Here is a 20615-nt window from a genome sequence, read left to right as displayed (position 1 = left end):
ATGTTAATATATCTACCATGATCTCTTACCCTATTGCTGATTGGATGCTGGATCTTCAAGAGGGAACACACTTTCCATCACACACAAGGCTTCCCCCACTATTTTGCTGGTGTTTGGGAAGCATTTAGGGTGGAATCCATAAAACTACATAAGGTGCTTATGTCCAGATTTTTACACCTGAGTCCCCCACTGTGATCCTCCAAACTCCTGCTGAACCCTGGAGACGCCCAAGTTTCTGCCTCTGGTCATGCTCACAGCAGCTTCCTTCTAGGTGTCAGGATGCCTATTACCCCACTAAACCCCAGAGCCAAGGGAAGATAGGCATTTGGCCGACTTGACCCAGGGGCCCAATCCACTAAGTATGTTCACAGCATGCCCATTTTAGAACTTTTAACCTGATGGTTAGAGTGCTCACCTGGGATATGGGAGTCCCAGGTTCAATCCCCCCTCCCTGGCAGAGTAAGAGTAGGGATTTGAACAGGTGACTCTCACTTTTCAGGAATTAACTCGAACCCCTGAGCTCTGGAATATTCTGATATGGGGCCCCCTCAGTGGCTCCTGTTGTAGTTCCACTGTGGATATATACAGAAAAAGTGATTGGGCCAGAGAGAGAGCTATACTGGGAATGACTCTGCAGTCCAGTGGTTGGCACCCACAGAAGATCCTAACTCAAATCCCCCTGCTCCAATCAATCTTTCAGTACTTATCCCCTGTGGAACAGTTTCAGCAGGAGAGATTTAGGAAGCCACACATCAGAATATCCCAGAGCTCAGTGGTTAGAGCACTCTCCTGAGAGGTTGCAGACCCCTGTTCAAATCCCTTCTTAACCTCCTCTCAGGGAAAGGGGAGTCCAGCCTTGGTCTCTCACACTACAGTCAAGCGCTCTGAACACTGAACTAAAAGTTATAAGTTGGGCACCTCCTCCAGCATTTTGTGTGGAGCGAGGCAAGCGCCTAACTCATTCCCACAAGAAACTGCGTAGCAGTCTAAAGCCGGGGAGAGATTCCCATTTGTGCATTGCTAGCAGATAGGTACCTCCCTGCGGCTGGACTTAGGTGCCAATGTCTGAGAAAGGGGTGGGGCTTAGCAGGTAGACATCTCCCATTGATTAGCTTGGTGGTTCCCTGCCAACTGTGCTGGCTTTGGCGGATTGCATTCTAAGGTGTTTATCTCTCCCCTGCCATTGTAGAGTGAGCCTAGGTGTCTAGCTCAGCTTTGCATCTCTCAGTGTGGTTCCTGTGATTTCCTAGGCACCTAAAAGTTTGGTGTCATGGTACTCAGTGTTGCAACCCCCAAGTCTCTTCATGGATTCCACACTGTGGCCCTGTGGTAATAAGAAAATAGCACAGTCTGCAAACCCTAATGAAGCTGCACAGACAGCAGCAAAGGAAAGTACTTATTCTGTAATGGAAAACTACCCAAAGGTAGAAGCTCTTTGAAAAAGCTGAGGGAAAGTATCACTTGCTTATACTTACAGTTTGGTTAGAGTGTTGCTGGCATGGACAAATGCCAAGGGAAACAGGTTGGCGAGTGTCCCAGGAATATTGTCATTTTTCATGTTGTCTGTCCTTTCAAACCAAAGGAAAAATACCTGCATATTTATTGATAGAAAGAGCTGAGACACACAGTCAGAGGCTAATATTATCGTTAATCAGAAAAGTTATCCACATAGCTGAGCCTGGGCACTAACTCTTACTAACTAGCAATGCTGGTTTACACAGATATCAGAGGGGGAGCTATGTTAGTCTGGATCTTTAAAAGCAGCAAAGAGTCCTGTGGCACCTTATAGACTAACGGACGTATTGGAGCATGAGCTTTCGTGGGTGAATACCCACTTCGTCGGATGCATGTAGTGGAAATTTCCAGGGGCAGGTGTATATATATATATCCTTGCTCGCATATATATACCTGCCCCTGGAAATTTCCACTACATGCATCCGACAAAGTGGGTATTCACCCATGAAAGCTCATGCTCCAATACGTCCGTTAGTCTATAAGGTGCCACAGGACTCTGCGGTTTATACAGAAGCTCTTGGAGCACTTAGGAAGAAACTATAAAATCCTTTATGATAAAGAAATGGGTAAATGCCATTAGTCATGGCACTACAGAAAGTGTTGTAGCAAAGGTGCAAAACCAGAACAGAGTGGTACAGCACGACAACCTAAGGGCTAGCCTCAGACACCCTTACTCATGCAGAATAGTTCCCAGCTCAAAAAAGGAAGCAATGGGCAGTGCAGTGTTAAGCATATGCGCAAGGACTTTGCAGAATCATGGCACATCTCAGACTCCAGCCCTTCAGGAGTGCAGGAGATTCATAGCTTCCTTTTCAGAGACCTAGAGCAGCCTGAGATTTTTCCCAGGGAGACCCCCCCTCAAAGGTTTTATTGTGCTGTCATTTATGCCACCTTCTGCGGTGGTTTCGCAGATCTCAACCTAAATAGCATCTGGCTTGTTCAGCGTTTTAATGGCAGGCCTGCAGTGAGAAGTCAAGGTGCCACAAGCTGACTTCACTGTAACATGGTCTGAGACCTTTGAGAGGGAAAAGAGGGAAAATTAAAACCCAACAGCTTGTCTGGCTCATAACAGACCTGCTAATATGCATTGAACTTGCTTTCCAGTGAAAACATGATAAAGTTTTCAGCCTAAAATGCATTTTTAATCCACCTTTGAATGAACTCTTAAAAGACTTCCTAACTCATTATAACAAATATTTGATTATAATTTAAAGACTTAATATGATTCTGTAACACTAAAGGTGGATACCACAATGAGGGTTTGACCCTGTGAGATGCTGAGCATCCTCAATCCTCATTGAAGCCAATGGTTGTGTATGGCAGAGGTGGTCAGTACCTTGAAGGATGGGGTAAAAGGTTTTCTTGTTGTTTATTGTCTGATCCTTTGATTCTTGGAATGTGTGCCACAAAAGTTCCTTTGAAGCGATACACTTGGATTATTTGCTATGCTATCTACTTTCTTTTCCAAAAAAAAATCTTACACAGACATGGCTGAGTTTTTAAAGCCATTTCCCTCAAGTGCATCTGAAGGACAAACTGCCTAAGAACTGCATAAACAATGTCTTATGTTTAAATGTCAAGCCTAAACAAGTATCTCGAAACGAATAACATTTAATGTATTTTAAGTTAAGGGCAATAACAGAATTTTACAGAAAAAATCCATTATGACATTTGTTTATACTTCATAATACAGTCAAACAATGTTTTAAGAGTAACAGTGATCTTTTTGTTCTTTCAATAGATTCACTATTGGGTATTTGAAACAGCTGCTGCTTTTCATGACAATCTGTGGCCTCAATGATTCTTAAAACCTTATTTTTCTCCCTTCTGATGCAAAATGAATAGTTACATTTTAAACTTCATAATCACAATTACATCTGTATTTTTCTTCACTTACATAATCCTCTTTCTCTGATCTCTTGAGGCTGCCAGTGAGAAAATTGCTTCTTCACAGTCATTATGTATTTCACTCGTGGAGTTTACTTTCTACTGATTGATTTATTGATGTTTTTCCCTAGAGCGATAAACTAATTTGCCTTTTTCAGGGACAAAACATTTATGTTACTGTATTATGTTTGATAAACACCTCAGTGTAATTTACCTTATATGTGAGTCTCACAGATGGGAGCTAAGAATTCTTGTTCTGATATGGGCTCCCTCAGACGGAGCCTGTCACATTCTGGGGTGCAGTTCCGACCAGTGAGAGGTTGTGCCACCACCTGCCCTGTAACTCTGGGTGCCTTAAATGCTATGCTGCTGTGGTTCACAGCCTGGACACCAACAGCCGGTGGACAAACATGTAGATCACTGAGTGTCTGTGTGTTGTGCGTCCCTGCTTCAGCTCTCTGACCCCAGCAGCTTGTCTACAACACAATAACACCACTCTGGTCTTCACCAGCTTTGGTAACTACTTGCAGGGTGACCCCAATACACCTACTCCTGAATTTCCCCCAAACCATCTACCCTGATGTGTCCTGCCTTCTCTTGGGAACACTCGTGGAAATAATAAGGTTTGCTGCTCCTTTAAAGGGACAAAATTGCAGCGTATCATTTTAAATGGACTTAACAATCACTTCAATTCAAACACAGCACTAGGTCAGTTTAGTTTAAAAGTAAAACAAGCATATTAACAAAAGGACGTAGGTTAAGTGATACCAAGTAAAAGGGATTGAAGATAGATTGGGTTACAAACAAACAAAAGTAAAAATACACACTCAGGTGGCTAAGACTTAACAAACTATAGCCTCGGTTCAAGGTAGATTTCTTACAATCTTTTTCTTTCGAGCCATGGCTGACTTTCTCTCAGTCAGGACCTTTCACAGAAGTACAAGGTGCTGGTTTCCTTTGTCTTCCTAGGTGAAAGATCTTTGTCTAAGCAGGTTTCTTATCTGTACTCAGTTTCCAGAGGCTTTGACTCCCTTGGCTGAAGGCCCCATCCTTCTCAGCTTGCAAGAGCTCTGGCCCCTTGTGTCTTTCCAGTGATGGAAGCCAACATGGCTTCTTCTCTCCCCTTATATCTGCCCAAACTCACTGTTTTGTCCCCAGACTCAACACACCCCGTACATTCATCATGCAAGAATATTAATGAACAGTGATTTATTGGGTTCCAGTGACATCTTACATGGCACCTTTTAGATACAGATTATGACAACAGTCTGCTAGGTGTAGTGAGTATGTCAGGCCTGGCAAAAGTTGCTGACACAGAGTAGTGAACCACACATGGGCCTGTGTGTCACAGAGCCCCATAATGTTCTTCCCTTTTAGTGAAATTGGGTTAGTAATACATGATGATGATGTTCATCCATCGTTATTGATGAAAACCTCAACAACTCATTCGTTCGATGACCGGGCTCTGTGTGTCCAAAGATGACTGATCAGTCTGTTTCGGGTGTGGAATGTCCTGTCACACATCGGGCAGACATGTGATGGCACTGTCAATGATGTGCAGGCAGCTCTGGACTTGCGCAGCTCACACTTTCTTTCAGCCTCAGCAGTATGCCTCGCCTCAGAGGTATTACTGCCTGTGTGAATGAGGCTGCGCCATGCTGGCTGGTTCAGTGGGAGGGTTTCCCATGTGGTGGTGTTGATCTCGAGGGACTTCAAAGAAGTCTTCAGCTTGTCCTTGAACCGCTTCTTATGTCCTCCATGGGAGCGCTTTCCCTGAGTGAGTTCTCCGTAGAAGAGCTGTTTAGGAATGCGCTCGTCTGACATTCTCATGACATGTCCGGCCCATCTGGTCTGGGCTCTCATCAGCAGTGTGTGAACTGACGGCAGACTGGCTCTGGTAAGGACTTCAGTATCAGGCACTTTGTCCCACCATCTGATTTTTAGAAGTTTTCGCAGACAGGAAATGTGGAAGTGATTGAGCCTTTGTGCATGACTCCGATAGACAGTCCACGTCTTGCAGGCGTACAGCAGAGTTGGAAGCACCACTGCTCGGTAGACCTTCAGTTTCATTGGTAGGCTAATCCCTCAACGTTCCCAGACGTTGGAGTGCAATCGGCCAAATGCAGAGCTGGCTTTAGCAACTCTGCAGTTTACTTCATCATCGATTGACACTGCTCGGGAAAGGGTACTGCCCAGGTACGTGAAGTGGTCCACTGCCTGAAGTCTCTGTCCATTTACAGTGATGGACGGTTCTGAGTACGGAGCATAGGGAGCTGGCTGGTGCATGACCTCAGTCTTCTTGATGTTAATGTTGAGACCGAAGTTGTTGCATGCAGATGAAAACTTGTCCATACTGGCTTGCATTTCTGGCTCTGTGCTAGCATTCAGAGCACAATCATCGGCAAAGAGAAAGTTTCGAAGTACAATTTCCTTCACCTTGGTGATGGCACGCAGTCGCCTCAGATTGAATAGTTTCCCGTCAGTTCTGTACTTCAGGCCTAGTCCTTCAGTGCAGTGTTGAAAGGCATCAGTCAGAATGGCAGAGAATATCATGCTGAACAAAGTGGGTGCTAAAACACACCCTTGCTTGATGCTGTTGGTGACTGGGAAGGCCTCAGATGTTTCACTGTCATCCAGGAGACGAGCCATCATACCATGGTGAAATTTACATACCCTTTGTATAAATCTGTCTGGACAGCCGAATTTTGACATGATCCTCCACAGGCCCTGGCGACTGACAGAGTTGAACGTTTTCGTGAGGTCCACAAAAGTTGTGTAGAGTTGACGATTCTGCTCGTGACATTTCTCCTGTAGGTGACGCGCAGTGAAGATCATGTCAATAGTCCCACTTCCCTTGTGGAAGCTGCACGGTGATACACGACAGGGTGAAAGAATAGCACTTTCTAGGCCCCTGTCTTGCTTTCTTGTTGCACAACCTTAAGCTCAGGGGTTAGAAGTTTGGTTAAAAGAGGAATAATTTTGACCAAAAGGTTGGGTTTGGAGAGTGAAACCAGACTGCCCTTTACTGCAACCCCAAAAAGTTCTAATGCAAGTGCCTTCTCCACCCATCCACCAGTGTGTTTGTCTTCCTCAGGTTCCCATACTGTGCTGCAGGAGTGTCTAGATCAGTGACACTCAAACTGAGGCTCGTGAGCTGCAAATGTCTCTTTAATGTGTCTCCCGGGGCTCTTTGCAGCACATGATATTAAAACACTGTGTGATTTAATAATTAATCAGTCTAAGTTATTAACCAATCAGGATGCTTTTGCTATATTATTAACCAATTGTAGCTGATAAAATAATACCTGGTCAGTGATTTCCCTTACACTCATTTCATTCTTGTGACTGTATCTTTTAATTTTTATTTAACTAGCCTTCTCATTTTTGCATGGTTCCCATTTTTGAAGTTAAATGCTACAGTGATGGGTTTCTTTGTTGTTTTCCCCCCAACAAAAATGTTAAATGTAATTACATTATAGTTGCTATTATTAAACAGTTCAACTACGTTAATCTCTTGGACTGACCAGATCCTATGCCACTTTGGATTAAATCAAGAATTGCCTCTCCCTTTTTGGGTTCCAGGACTAGATGCTCCAAGAAGCAGTCATTAACCCAGTCAATAAGGAGATAGCTGACATGCTCCACTGTTATTGGATTGTCTGTTTTTATAGCCTTTCTCATCTCCTTGAGCATTTCACAATCATAGTCACGCTCCTGGTCAGGGGCTCAGTAGTATATTCCTACTGATATACTCTTATTATTCAAGCATAAAATTTCTATCCATAGAAATTCTATGGTACTGTTTGATTCATTTAAGATTTTTTTTTTACTATATTTGATTCTATGCTTTCTTTTGTATATAGTGCCACTCCCCCACCAGCACAAGTTACTCTGTCATTCCTACATATTTTATATCCTGGTATTACTCTATTCCGTTAGTTATCAACATTCCACAAATTTCTTTGATGCCTATTATGTCAATATCCTCATTTAATACCTGGCACTCGAGCTCACCCATATGATATATAAACTTTTTGCATTTGTTTACCAGCACTTATAACGTTTGTCAGAATTTAGTTGTTTGCCTTCCTGAGATGTAATTGAATTCTTTTGTTTCACTGTTTCTCTTTAGTTCTTACCTGTAATTTTTCAGCTTCTGTCCTCTCCTGTTTCCTAGGTTATAGAATATTTCCTTTAATAAATCCTCTCCTCATGCCAAGGCCCCTAGCCCTCACTGAACACTGACAAATGCATAGCTGGCTCACCTGTGTGTTAGCATTGTTAAAATAGTTGTTCTGTTGATAACTGTGTTTGAGCTTTAGATTTGATGAAATATTTGTAGGATGCTGCATGTATTGATCTCACTTATAACATCTGTAGCCCCTGGTACAAAGTTATATTGAGCATTTGCATTGTAAACCTCTTTAATTGTATAACTCATCAAAGAGGAAAGAAGCATTAATTTGTGTAAAGTGCTGGTCCTACATACAAAAAGGCCAATTGAAACCAAATAAGCCATTGTGAAACATCAAAGGACCCCATGTTTGTTGATTCACCCCCACCACATACCAGTGAAGAGGAGACAGGCACAGGCACGTGTTCCATGAATTTAAATTCTGGAGGAAGGGAATAAAAATGCCTAACCAGGAGGAATTTTATCACTATGCTGCCTGGAATTTGAAGACATTGTTTCCCCAAGCTGCTTAGTTTGGGTTAGGTACTCTCAGCTTTTGGAACCCAAGACTGTAACTCATTTGTGTGTATGTTTACCTGTTTTAAGTTTGTAAGTAACTCTCATTTTTCTTAGTTAATAAGTCTTTAGTTAATGTATTACTGAATTGGCTACATGTGTGGTATTTGGTGGGGTGCAATTGACCTGGTGTAAGTAACCGGTCCTTTGGGACCTAGACTAACCTGAATATTGTGTGATTTTTGGTGTAAGGAACCATCTATCACAAATGGAAGCTTTTCTCAGTGGCAAGACAGACCGGAGTGCCCAAGAGGAATGTCTGTGACTCTATGGTAAGGCTGTTATAGTGCTTGAGAAAGTCACACTTGATGCTGGGTTGGTGAAATCTAGTTATAGAACACACAGCCAATTTGGGTTTGGTGCCCTGTTTAACAGTCTGCCCTGAGGCTGGCATTCATGGTTGTGAGCCCTAGACAGCTTAACACCACAGTTTTACTGTGTCCCATTGATTATCATCATTCCACCAAGTATCTGTGATGCTTATTATATCAATATCCTCATTTAATGCCAAGCACTCAAGTTCACCCATCTTAGTATTTAGACTTCTTGCATTTGTCTACAAGCACTTATAAAATTTGTCAGTATTTAGTTTTCTGCCTTCTTGTGATGTAATTGAATGAGACTCTTTTGTTTGACTGTCTCTTTTCAGTTCCTACCTGTACTTTATCAACTTCTGTCCTCTTCTCTTTACAAGACTATAGAGCAGCTCCTTTAATAACTCCCTTCTGGTTTCATTTTGGTTTAGGTGAAGCCCATCCTTCCTGTATAGTCCCCTCCTTTCCTAAAAGGTTCCCCAGGTCCTAAGAAACCTAAACCCTCCTCCTTACACCATGATCTCATCCATGCACTGAGATCCTGCAGTTCAGCCTGTCTAAATGGCCATGTGCCTGGAACTGGAAGCATCTCAGAGAATGCTACCATAGAGGTCCTGGACTTCAATCTCTTACCTAGCATCTTAAATTTGGCCTCCAAGACCTCTCTCCTGTCCTTCCCTATGTCGCTGGTACCTACATGTACCAGAGCCACTGGCTTCTTCCCAGCACTGCACACAAGTCTTTCTAGATGTCTGGACAGGTCCGCAACCTTCGCACCTGGCAGGCAATTCACCATGTGGTGCTCCTATTCGTCACAAATCCAGCTATCTCTGTTTCTAATGATCAAAGCCCCCATGTCTGTTACCTGCTAGTTCTTAATAACTGGGGTCCCCTCAGTGCAAAAGGATACCATGGCATCTGGAAGGAGAATCCCAACTATGGGATCATTTCCCTCCACAGCACCTTGATATTCTCCTTCCATGAGATTTTCATCCTCCTCAACAGCACAGAAACTGTCAGCCTGGGGGTGGAACCACTGTACTGTGTCTCAGAAAGTCTCATCTGTGTACCTTTCTGTCTCCCTTAGCTTCTCCAGTTCAGCCATTCCAGTCTCAAGACCTTGTACTCAGTCTCTGAGGGCCATGAGCTCATTGCAACAAATGAAACCAGGCATTCACTTCCAGGATGTGTCTCTGCCTGGGCCCATGAGATGAAAACACCACCTGCACCCCTAGCACCCACACCCTCACTCTCAGAGCTCTGTAGTCACTTCTGATCTGCTCAGTGTCATGACTTGCAGTATCATGGGTACCCACATGTATGAGAAGCCTGGGGAAGTAGTCAGTGTGCTGGATGAGCCTCAGCAATCTTTCATAATGTCTCAGATACAGGCCCCTGGCATACTCCCAGGTCGCTATGTCAGGCCAACAGGGGATAGAGCCCTGCAGATCCATGGATATTCAGTTTATATCCACAGACCATTTTTGCGGATCGCAGCTCACATGTGGATATACATCTTTTATCCATGCAGCACTCTGCAGCACACAGTCATCCAAATGGAGTGGCTGTCACCCAGCCCTCAGGCTGCAGCTCTGGTCTCTGAATCACGCAGCAGTAGCAATAGCCCACTGGGCATTCTGGGAGTTGTAGTCCCCAGCTTGCTTAGATGGCGGGGGGGGGGATAAACTACAACTCGCAGAAGGGAGCGCGATCGTGTGCCCCTGTGCAGTGAGCTAAGCAAATCTGTCTAGGGGTGTCCGAGTTCCTCGCTGGGAGGGTGACACATGAGAGCCCAGGATGTAGCCTCCCTGCCTGAAACAGGGAAGGAGGTATGATGGGGATAGTGTTACCGGAAGATTTAATTCAGTTATATTCTAATTATCTAAACCGGTAGCCAAGGTTGTAGCCCTCCTGAAAGTAATTGCCAAGGAAGCAAGCTAGCCTGGCGGACCCTTGAAAGGACGCAGACACAGCCCTCAGACGTAGAATAGGCACACACGCAGCAATACTTTGAAAACAGAAATAATATTTATTTAGAAGTGACTGGTTACAATAAAAGACTAGGGAAAGATATGATAAGTGGTAGATACGATCAAGATAAGTGGCGCGGCAACAAAAAGATACGGTACAATAATAATAAAAGTAAGACACTAACAGAAGGATGACGTGGTGAGGCGAATGAGAGACACACCAAAAGCAATAACAATCTCAGTTAACGCTGTACCATATAACAATGGAACAGTTAAACGTATGACAATATAAACATTCAGTACTAAATACTTAAAGCTAAACATCCAGCAAGCGCTGGCCGGGCAATTACTACATGGGTAGGGGAAAAGCTCACTCAGACCATAGACACCCAGCTTTATTTACAAGCAAAACCCATACGCTCTAGGACTGGGGAAGGCAAACTATGGCCTGTAGGTTGGATCTAGCCCATCAGGGCTTTCAATCTGGCCCACCGGATTGCCAGCCCTGTGGCTCAGTGGGGCTAAGGCAGGCTCCCAGCTTGCCCTGGCCACACGCTGCTCCAGGAAGTGGCCTGCACCAATTCTCTGCGGCCCCTGGGCAGGGTTGCAGAGGGCTCCGTGTGCTGCCCTCGCTTGCAGGCACCGCCCCCTGCAGGTCCCATTGGTGGGGAATGGGGAACCGTGGCCAATGGGAGCTTAGGGGATGGTACCCACAGTTGAGGGCAGCACACTGTGGAGCTGCCTGCCCCGCCTCACCCCCAGGAGTCACTGCTGGACGTGCTGGCCACTTCCAGGAGTGGCGGGGGGCAAGGGTACTCAGGGACCAGCCTTAGCCCTGCTGCACACTGCTGCCATGCTGGAGCCGCTCACGGTAAGCGGCGCAGGGCTGGAGCCCACACCCTGAATACTTCCTGCACCCTGCACCCCAACCCCCCTGCCCTGAGCCCCAACCCCCACCCTGAGCCCCCTGCTGCACCCTTCCTGTACCCAACTCCCTGCCCTGAGCCCTTTCCTGTACCCTCACCCTTCCTGAACCCCAACTCTTCTCCTGAGCCCCTTCTGGCACATTGGACCTCTCCCACACCCTGCACCCCTCCCGCACCCCAACCCCTGCCCCAGCCCTACATTCATGGCCCTGCATGCAATTTCTCCACCCAGATGTGGCCCTTGGGCCAAAAATTTTGCCCAGCTCTGATTTAGGATATCACCATAGGGTATCAATTCTTAGAAAAATTAGCAACTGCAAGGAGTAGGAAATAGCTCATTTAGAGAACAATTTATTCTCCTTGTAACTTTTCTCCAATCCCAGGACATTACTACAGCAAAGTGTTCTGCCAGCTAGTTTTCTAGTTTCATAACTAATTCTGTGGGCAAATGCAACTTCCCAGGAGCTCCAGGGTAACAGCTTTCCTTTCCACACTGCTAGATAATTGGCAGATATAGCTCTATAGAAATCAGCGAAGCTATGCCAAACCAGCTAAGGATTTGAACCCATTAGTTTAACAGTTCCAAGGGTGCTTTCAGTCAGCAGGAACAAAATAGCTCTTGTGATTTATTTCAAATGCTCCCAAATCTACATTAGGTAGTTGAGGTCAATAAACAACTAGCTGGCTTCAAAGGTAACAAAAACAGAAACAGGCTTGATTCTCTAATTGCTGTTTAGAGCGTGGTTTGTTTGGGGGTCTCCTAGGCAAGGCTGGGAGCTTTTTAATAAGGCTCTCGCCTGCCATCTTTTTATCCCTAATCCCTTTAGGGTCCCTTCGTGAGGGGGTGAGGCTAACTGAGTGGTCTAAAAAGCCAGCTCCTAAGCAAGGAGAGAATGCACAAATGAACAGGGGAGTTTTGCGAAGGAGTTTAGAGAGGGAGCGCAAGAGCCACGTACACCTAACAAACGTTCTCTAAACATAGGCAGTACAGTCTACCCCCTCCCAAAAAACTCCCAAGTAAACAACAACAATAACGACAACAACTGTAAGAGTAAAAATAATTCAGGCAGAAACCCAGCCACGGAGTGGTGGCTATCCAGTTTATTTCACTGAATGCAGCATGTGTGCTTACCTGCTTTGTGGGCAGGTGGCATAGTTTTGCCAGGAAGGCTTCAGCTTCCTCAGCCATGGGATGCTGTTCTGGGAAGGACTGCTGAGCAGAGGTGGGGTCCGTTATCAAGGAAGGAGAAGAGTATCTTCGGATACAGACTAGGTTCAATGGGGGCAGGAGGGAAAGCTCAGAGGTAAGCCCAAAACATGGAGACCTGGGTGAAGAGTTGGAATCTAGGAGGAACATGGGGAATCACTGTACAGGGAGACTTTGGCAAACCAGTAAAGTGCCTAAAACCACTTTGATTTATTGTTAAAAAGCAACCTACTCAGCAGACTGTAAAGTGGCCATGCAGCTTGACCAAGGCAGGAGGGGAGGAGGTTTTGGGTGCCACAGAAAGGGCAGCTTGACCCCGCGTCCTTCCTGATAAGAATTGTGTTGAAATTGCTGATACATGGATTTTCAAAGAGTAGGGTATGCCCCAGGAATGTCTATTGGGGTCTCAAGGCTGCAAACTCTGGAAAAACCCACACCTGGTTAATCAATAATCAGAAGGAACCTCTTGCTGGATCATCACAACTACTTACTTAACAAGGTTTCTTTAAGGGACATGTCATTCTATTACTAATGTATAAATAAGGGGGAAAAGCTTGAGATGGAGAGACTCTTCAGGACTAGTCTCTTCCTCTAGATGCATCTTGTGTTCCCCACCAGCAGACGGGCTGCCACTGTGCCACTCGAGAGCCACACTCAGCTTTCGTAATTATCGAGGGTTGGGGGTGTTTTACTAACCTTGTTGCGGACGTGTGTAAGTGCTTGAGACTAAGTAAAGTTTAGCTTTCAATGAAAGCACTCTTGTGTTGTCCTGTTTGTGCCAGCCATCTATCGGTCGGATGGCCGTGTCTCCCCTGATTTATTTCCTGACACCTCCTCGCACAGAGTAAAGTTACCAAGAGCTTTGGGTTGAAAGAACCCTGGGTAACATCACAGCTTGGACAAAGGAGAGACAAGGGAGAATATAGAGGCAAAGGCTAATGAACTTCTTAGATGTCAAGTATCAGAGAGGTAGCCGTGTTGGTCTGGATCTGTAAAAGCAGCAAAGAGTCTTGTGGCACCTTATAGACTAACAGACGTTTTCGAGCATGAGCTTTCGTGGGTGAATACTCACTTCGTCGGATGCATGTCCGATGAAGTGGTATTCACCCACGAAAGCTCATGCTCCAAAACGTCTTTTAGTCTATAAGGTGACACAAGAATCTTTGCTGCTTTCTTAGATGTCTTTATACTAATGCAAGAAGTATGGAGAATAAACAGGAAGAACTAGCAATATTAGAATAATCACAGTTAAAACATAATTGGCATCACAGATTTGATGGAATAATTCATATGATTGAAATAGTGACGTAAAAGAGTACAGCTTGTTCAGGAAGGATAGGCAGGATATATTGTCCATATATGCTTGTATTGTTTTTTATATTCATCCTTCATAAATTGACCTAGTTTCCACTTTTAATATAACTCTTTTTTAAGTTTCAGGTCATTAACGATCTACTGGTTAAGGCAGTCTTACCATATTTCCTGTCTTTCCTATGCTCTTGTACCCTTAATAATGTCTCTTTTAAAAACTACCAACTCTCCTGATCTCTTTTTCCTTAGAAATGCTTCCCATGGGATCTTACTTACCTATTCTCTGAGTTTGCTAGAGTCTGCCTACTTGAAGCCCATTGTCTTTAGTCTGCTATTTGCCCTCCTTACCATTCCTTAGTATCATGAACTCTATCATTTCATGATCACTTTCACCCAAGCTGCCTTCCACCGACAAATTCTCAACCAGTTCCTCCCTATTTGTCAAAATCAAATCTAGTACTGCATCTCCCCTATTTGCTTTCTCCACCTTCTGCTATAAAAAGTTGTCTCCAACGCATTCCAAGAACTGCTGGAGAATCTGTTCCCTGCTGTACTGTTTTCCCAACAGATATCTTAATACTTTAAGTCCCTCGTCACTACTAAATCCTGTGCTTTGGATTTCTTTTAGTTATTTAAAAAAAGTGTCATTCATTTCTTGTCCTTGGTTAGGTGGTCTACATTAGACCCCCTGCAATGACATCATCCTTGTTTTTTACCCTTTTTATCCTTACCCAGAAAACTTTCAACAAGTCTACCTCCTACTTCTATCTCAACCTCAATGCAAGTGTATCCATCTTTAATATACCCGTTAGCAAAGTTACTGGGAGCACATGGCAAAGATTTTACCTTGAACCAAGCCTAATGTGTTAATTTTTAGCTACCAGAAAATGTTTTATCTTTATTTCTGTTGTAACCATTTCTGACTTTAATACCTTATACTTGTACTCACATAAAAACTCTCCCTTTTTAGTTAAATAAACTTGTGTTTTTTATCTAAACTAATCCAGTGTTTTGTTTAAACTGAGCTGGTTGGTAATTCCATTTAAAGTAGTGGGCTGTTGCATATTGACCCCTTACAGGAGCAACAGCTGTATAATATCTGAACTGTCCAGGAGAGGACTGGACAGTGCAGAACACAAGTTTTGGGGGAAATATGGCACTGGGAATGTGTTTGGGTCACCCTGCAGGGAGTAATCAAGGCTGCTGGAAGTCACAGGGTGGCTGGTGTGTTACTGACAGGCTTCTGGGATCAAAGTTGCTGGTCCAGGACTGCAGCTAAACACAGACACCCAGGATGTGATCTGTAAAAGCAGCAGAGAATCCTGTGGCACCTTATAGACTAACAGACGTTTTGGAGCATGAGTTTTCGTGGGTGAATACCCACTTCGTCAGATCTGTCGCTCTAGGTCAGTGGCCTAGGTTGGGAGCTACAACAGCAAAGTTTTGTGAGATGCCCAAAGTTGCAGGGCAGGTGGAGATACAATCACTCATTGGTGTGGTTTGACTCTAGAATGTGATACAGGCATCTCTCTCCCTTCTGACTGGGGTATGTCCAGGCTGAACAGTTCCCTGCTTCACTGTGTTATTCCCAGCAAGAGACAGACTGCCCAAACACACCTACTCGCTTTCTCCTCAGAGAGGAAGAGTTTAACTGCCCACAGTCAAGCTACCAAACAGCTCTTCCTGTGCAAGATTATTTATTCTTGAGGTGAAATCATTACAGAGAAAACATATTTGAAACAATAAAAGAATCTACACGCATGCTAATAAGCTTACCAAAGATTATCTCAACTCCAACATGGGCTCTCGTAGGTGAGTAGTTATTCAGATCCCACAAAAGGGTCTCTCCTATGGTCACAAGTTCATAACAATCTCACCTCAGAACTAGCACACGGGAAAAGACTAGTCCACTCCATCTTTTATACAGTTCAGGGTCTTTGATCTGTAGGTACTCAGGAGACAATTGGTTTTTCTCCCCAAGCCGTAGCTTCAAAAGGCCTCAAAAGTAGCTTTTAGGAAACCCACTTCACATTATTAGTTAAATTGGAAAAGATGGGGATCAATATGAAAATTGAAAGGTGAATAAGGAACTGGTTAAAGGGGAGACTACAATGGGTCATATTAAAAGGAGATTGCTAGTGGAGTTCCTCAGGGATCGGTTTTGGGACCAATCTTATTTAATCTTTTTATTACTGACCTTGGCACAAAAAGTGTGAATGTGCTAATAAAGTTTGTGGATGACACAAAGCTGGGAGGTATTGCTAACACAGAGAAGGACTGGGATATCATACAGGAAGATCTGGATGACCTTGTAAACTGGAGTAATAGTAATAGGATGAAATTTAATAGTGAAAAGTGCAACGTCATACATTTAGGGATTAATAACAAGAATTTTAGTTATAAATTGGGGACACATCAGTTGGAAGCAACAGAGGAGGAGAAGGACCTTGGAGTATTGGTTGATCGCAGGATGACTATTAGCCGCCAATGTGATATGGCCGTTAAAAAAGCTAATGCAGGTCTTAGGATGCATCAGGCAAGGTATTTCCAGTAAAGATAAGGTGTTAATACCGTTATACAAGGCACTGGTGAGACCTCATCTGGAATTACTGTATGCAGTTCTGGTCTCCCATGTTTAAGAAGGATGAATTCAAACTGGAACAGGTACAGAGAAGGGCTACTAGGATGATCCGAAGGAATGGAAAACCTGTCTTATGAAAGAAGACTCAAAGAACTTGGCTTGTTTAGCCTAACCAAAGAAGGCTGAGGGAGATATGAGTGCTCTTTATAAATATATCAGACAGATAAAATCAGGGAGGGAGAGGAATTATTTAAGCTTAATACCAATGTGGACACAAGAACAAATGGATATAAACTGGACACTAGGAAGTTTAGACTTGAAATTAGAGGAAGGTTTCTAACCATTAGAGGAGTGAAGTTCTGGAACAGCCTTCTCAAGGGGAGTAGTTGGGGCAAAAGACATATCTGGCTTCAAGACTAAGCTTGATAAGTTTATGAGGGGATGGTATGATGGGATAGCCTAATTTTGACAATTAATTGATCTTTGATTATTAGCAGGTAAATATGCCCATGGTTTGTGATGGGATGTTAGATGGAGTGGGATCTGAGTTACTACAGAGAATTTCTTTCCTTGGTGTCTGGCTGGTGAGTCTTGCCCACATGCTCAGGTTTACTGATCACCATATTTGGGGTTGGAAGGAATTTTTCCTCCAGGGCAGATTGGCAGAGGCCCTGGAGGTTTTTCGCCTTCCTCTGCAGCATGGGGCACAGGTCACTTGCTGGAGGATTCTCTGCACCTTGAGGTCTTTAAACCACGATTTGAGGACTTCAATAATTCAGATATAGGTTAGGGGTTTGTTCTAGGAGTGGGTGGGTAAGATTCTGTGGCCTGCAGTGTGCAGGAGGTCAGACTAGATGACCATAATGGTCCCTTCTGACCTTAAGTCTATGAGTCTATGTATTAGATCCCAAACAGATCTTTGAAGTTCTTAACATTTACCCATGGTTTACATTAGTCATTCTCCTGGAAAAGTTACCTACAGTCCTACAAGAACACATAAACAATTGCATTTTTAATACAATGGACCCCAAAGTTATAAAACTTAATTTTATAAAGCTTATCCAGGATATTGCAGGAAATTGCCCTCTGTCACACTAGCACAGGAAATTGGGTTTCTTGACAAGAAATTAAAAACAACAACTTCTTCAACATACATGCAGAGAAGCCCAAACATCACAGGCGAAGAAGTGGGAAAATGCATCTTTACAATAACAGTGATATAATTATTGAACTAAATAGTAATTTTGATAGGACACTGCCCTGTTATTACATTAAAACACATGCAATTAGTTTCTGCAATACAGTCCTCAATCATATCACATGCTACATAACACCTCTCTGTTGTAAAAGTGTTTGTGCTTTCTCAGGATTCTAAGTGCTTTTTCTTTTTTAGGTATCATCAGTAATTCATTGTCCTTACTGATAACCTGGCAAGTAAAATCCTTACTAGCTGGCTTTTCATGTTCTGTAAGAGTCAGATTTTTCCTGAATACTGCACTCTTTCAATGGAGAGCTGGTGGAGCATTTTGTCTCTGATTTTCTTGCCTCTCAAGCTATACTTTATCTAATAACTAGGGCATGAAGAAATGGTATTTGCTCCTTTGCACTAACATGACGGCAGTTTTTCTTCAGTTGCAGTTGCTCAACAAGACATAGATTTTCTAAAGACTTTATCCAAGGGCATTGTGTCAGTCTGGCAAAAACCCATCATTGCTCTGTTGCTGTCATTGTGCTACTGATGGTAGCTAAGGTTGGACCATGTTCTGCACTTTTTTTCTTGTCACTAAACCAAGTGGCTGGTAAGAATACACAGATTATTTGGGTTACTTAAAACTGGACTGGAAGAAGCAATACAATTATATAGATGATAAAAATCCTGCATCAGTAAGGGAAGTACAGGATGATTGATTAGGTCTTTCCCATATCTAGATTGTAAGACAAGCAATAAAATGCTGTTCAGTCTCTTCTCTATTGAAAACGTACAGCGCTGTGTGCTTCTATGATTTATGGGAGCACAGAAATCCAACATTTCTGCTCCTATTTGTTTACAGTCTGTGCACACCTTATATGCATCTGTTTAAGAAAACAGAAGAATGAACGTGGTGGAAATTAAGCTTGACATTTTTTTTACCTCTCTAGTTTGAAATAATCATTTGATGAAAACTTTGTGTGGTACCAATCATTCAACCAACAGGATTACCAGAACTGAATTAAATCCTTAGCATATGTTCTACAGTCAATACGTGGCACAGCTAATCTTAATGTGAAGAATGCTTGGTAACCCACTGAGGAACATTGCACTGGCAAAGCATTCATGAAACTGAATGAGCTATAGACTTCAAACACTGTGCAAAGAGGACATATGACATTGTGAGCAGACGGTCCCTTTTCTAAAGAACTACCACTAGCTTTTTGGCCATGTACTCCTTGTTTTTGGTCTTACCCAGTTGAACCATTACTATTCAGTTTTCATAATAGCCTCTTATGAGGGGGTTTGCCCAAGGTTCTTGGCAGTGTCATGGCTATGTTTCAGAGCTCTAGTAGGTTAAAGAGGTGCAGCTTTTCTCTTGCAGAAGTGCTGACTGGACCTCGTCATATCAGGATATTCAATAAACCAGACAGATGAATTTAAACATGATAATAAACTACATCAACTATAAAGTGACCGTTGCTGATTTCAGTGATAGTGGTATAAATATTTATCTTTACAGCAGAGCAGTTACTTCACACGGGTATCACTATGACTAGAATCTGGCTCATCATCCGCCCAGGGTGGTTGTTTTATACTTCACATTTCTCCTGTTTTCCATTGGAAATGGGCCCAAATTGGAACTCTGGATTGAAATCTCTCCAAAGGAAATGTTTTGGGCTAGAGTGGAGAGTGTGGGTTGAATTCAAATTCCGGTACAAGCCACCCATTAGTTTAGGTGCAGGGTCATATCCCAAACTGAAAGGGGGTTATTTTCAATACCAGATAAAATAGAGTAGGAACAGCTGCTCTCATAAGAATTTTACCATTCAAGATGTTTAAAAGTGCATCTGTGTATCTAAAAATGCCGGCTTGCAAAGGGTCAGGCTAGACAGCATGGAAACTGAGGCAAAGGTGTCCCGTTGTCTCAAGACCAGATTTTTAATGGTATTTAGGTGCCTATCTCCCATCTGGCCCTCAAACCACGCTGCCATGCCAAGCTCAGAGCACAAAGTACAGGGGTACTAGAGACAAAAATTAGTATTACCTGTTAGGCCTAATCCTGTGACAGTGTACTGACATGCCTGACTTTACAGAGCGCGAGTAGCTTCACTGACTTTAATTTGCAAGTTTTAAATGCAGTCCACACCAAATCCTAAGTCTTATTTTTCTTTGACATGTGAACAATAGCCTCAAACAAAGCCTAAAGCTAATCTGGTTCTGAATGTCACTTCCACAGTCTATTTCTAGCAGAAGTGGCCCAGAGTAAAAGCTACCTAGAATCAGCTCTCTAGAAGCTTTCTCCTCATCTCCTATGAAACATCTTTAATGTGTCCTCTGTTTATTTTGCCACTTCAGGAAAGACAATTTTAGGATTTTGATCTTTAATGAAAAATGCAAGATCCTGTATGTAAAAAAATACTCTATTTATATGACTAGTATGTTTAAAAAATTTAAAAAATGACTGTACAACATTGCTATAATTTTGAAAAGGTCCAACTTTAGTATTGTTTGTATCACAACATCTAGAGGCACCAAGTGAAACAAAGCCTCCTTTGTGCTAGATGTTGTACATACACATAGTAAGAGATAACGCCCTACGCTGAAGAGCTTATAATATAAGCAGTCAGGACGGATAGTGGGAGAAAGGAACCATTTTATTAGATCTGGTTGAAATATTTCTATCTATGAAATCATTTGATTGAACAAAGGCAAATTTTTGCAAAGAAATTGTCCCTTTGTTCAACCAGATGTAATTATGATCCCCATTTAACAGACAGGAGATGGAGGAATTAAAGGTTTTCTCATTCCAGCCAAATTTCAGGTGTTTTGCCGTTGACTTTGGTGGGAGCGGGATCAGGCCTTAATCAACTTCCTCAGGGGCACACAGGAAGCCCGTTACAAAGGCAGGAATTGAACACACATCTTCTTGATTCCACAGCCAATGCCATGGGCATTAGATCGT

The 20615-nt window shown here is 43.2% G+C and overlaps 1 long non-coding RNA gene across 1 annotated transcript in view; it reads left to right on the top strand.

Moving 5' to 3' along the window:
• LOC142046367 (uncharacterized) overlaps positions 1-18711 on the top strand; it is a 52546-nt gene extending 33835 nt beyond the window's left edge. The window contains exon 4 of the long non-coding RNA XR_012655304.1: positions 18601-18711. This is a non-coding gene — a long non-coding RNA (uncharacterized LOC142046367). The remainder of the gene's footprint in view (positions 1-18600) is intronic.
• The last annotated feature ends 1904 nt before the right edge of the window (positions 18712-20615 follow it).

This window comes from Chelonoidis abingdonii, chromosome 1 (genome assembly GCF_003597395.2).
Source record: "Chelonoidis abingdonii isolate Lonesome George chromosome 1, CheloAbing_2.0, whole genome shotgun sequence".
Taxonomy (NCBI): Eukaryota; Metazoa; Chordata; order Testudines; family Testudinidae; genus Chelonoidis; species Chelonoidis abingdonii.
This window is presented reverse-complemented; position numbering and strand designations above follow the sequence as displayed.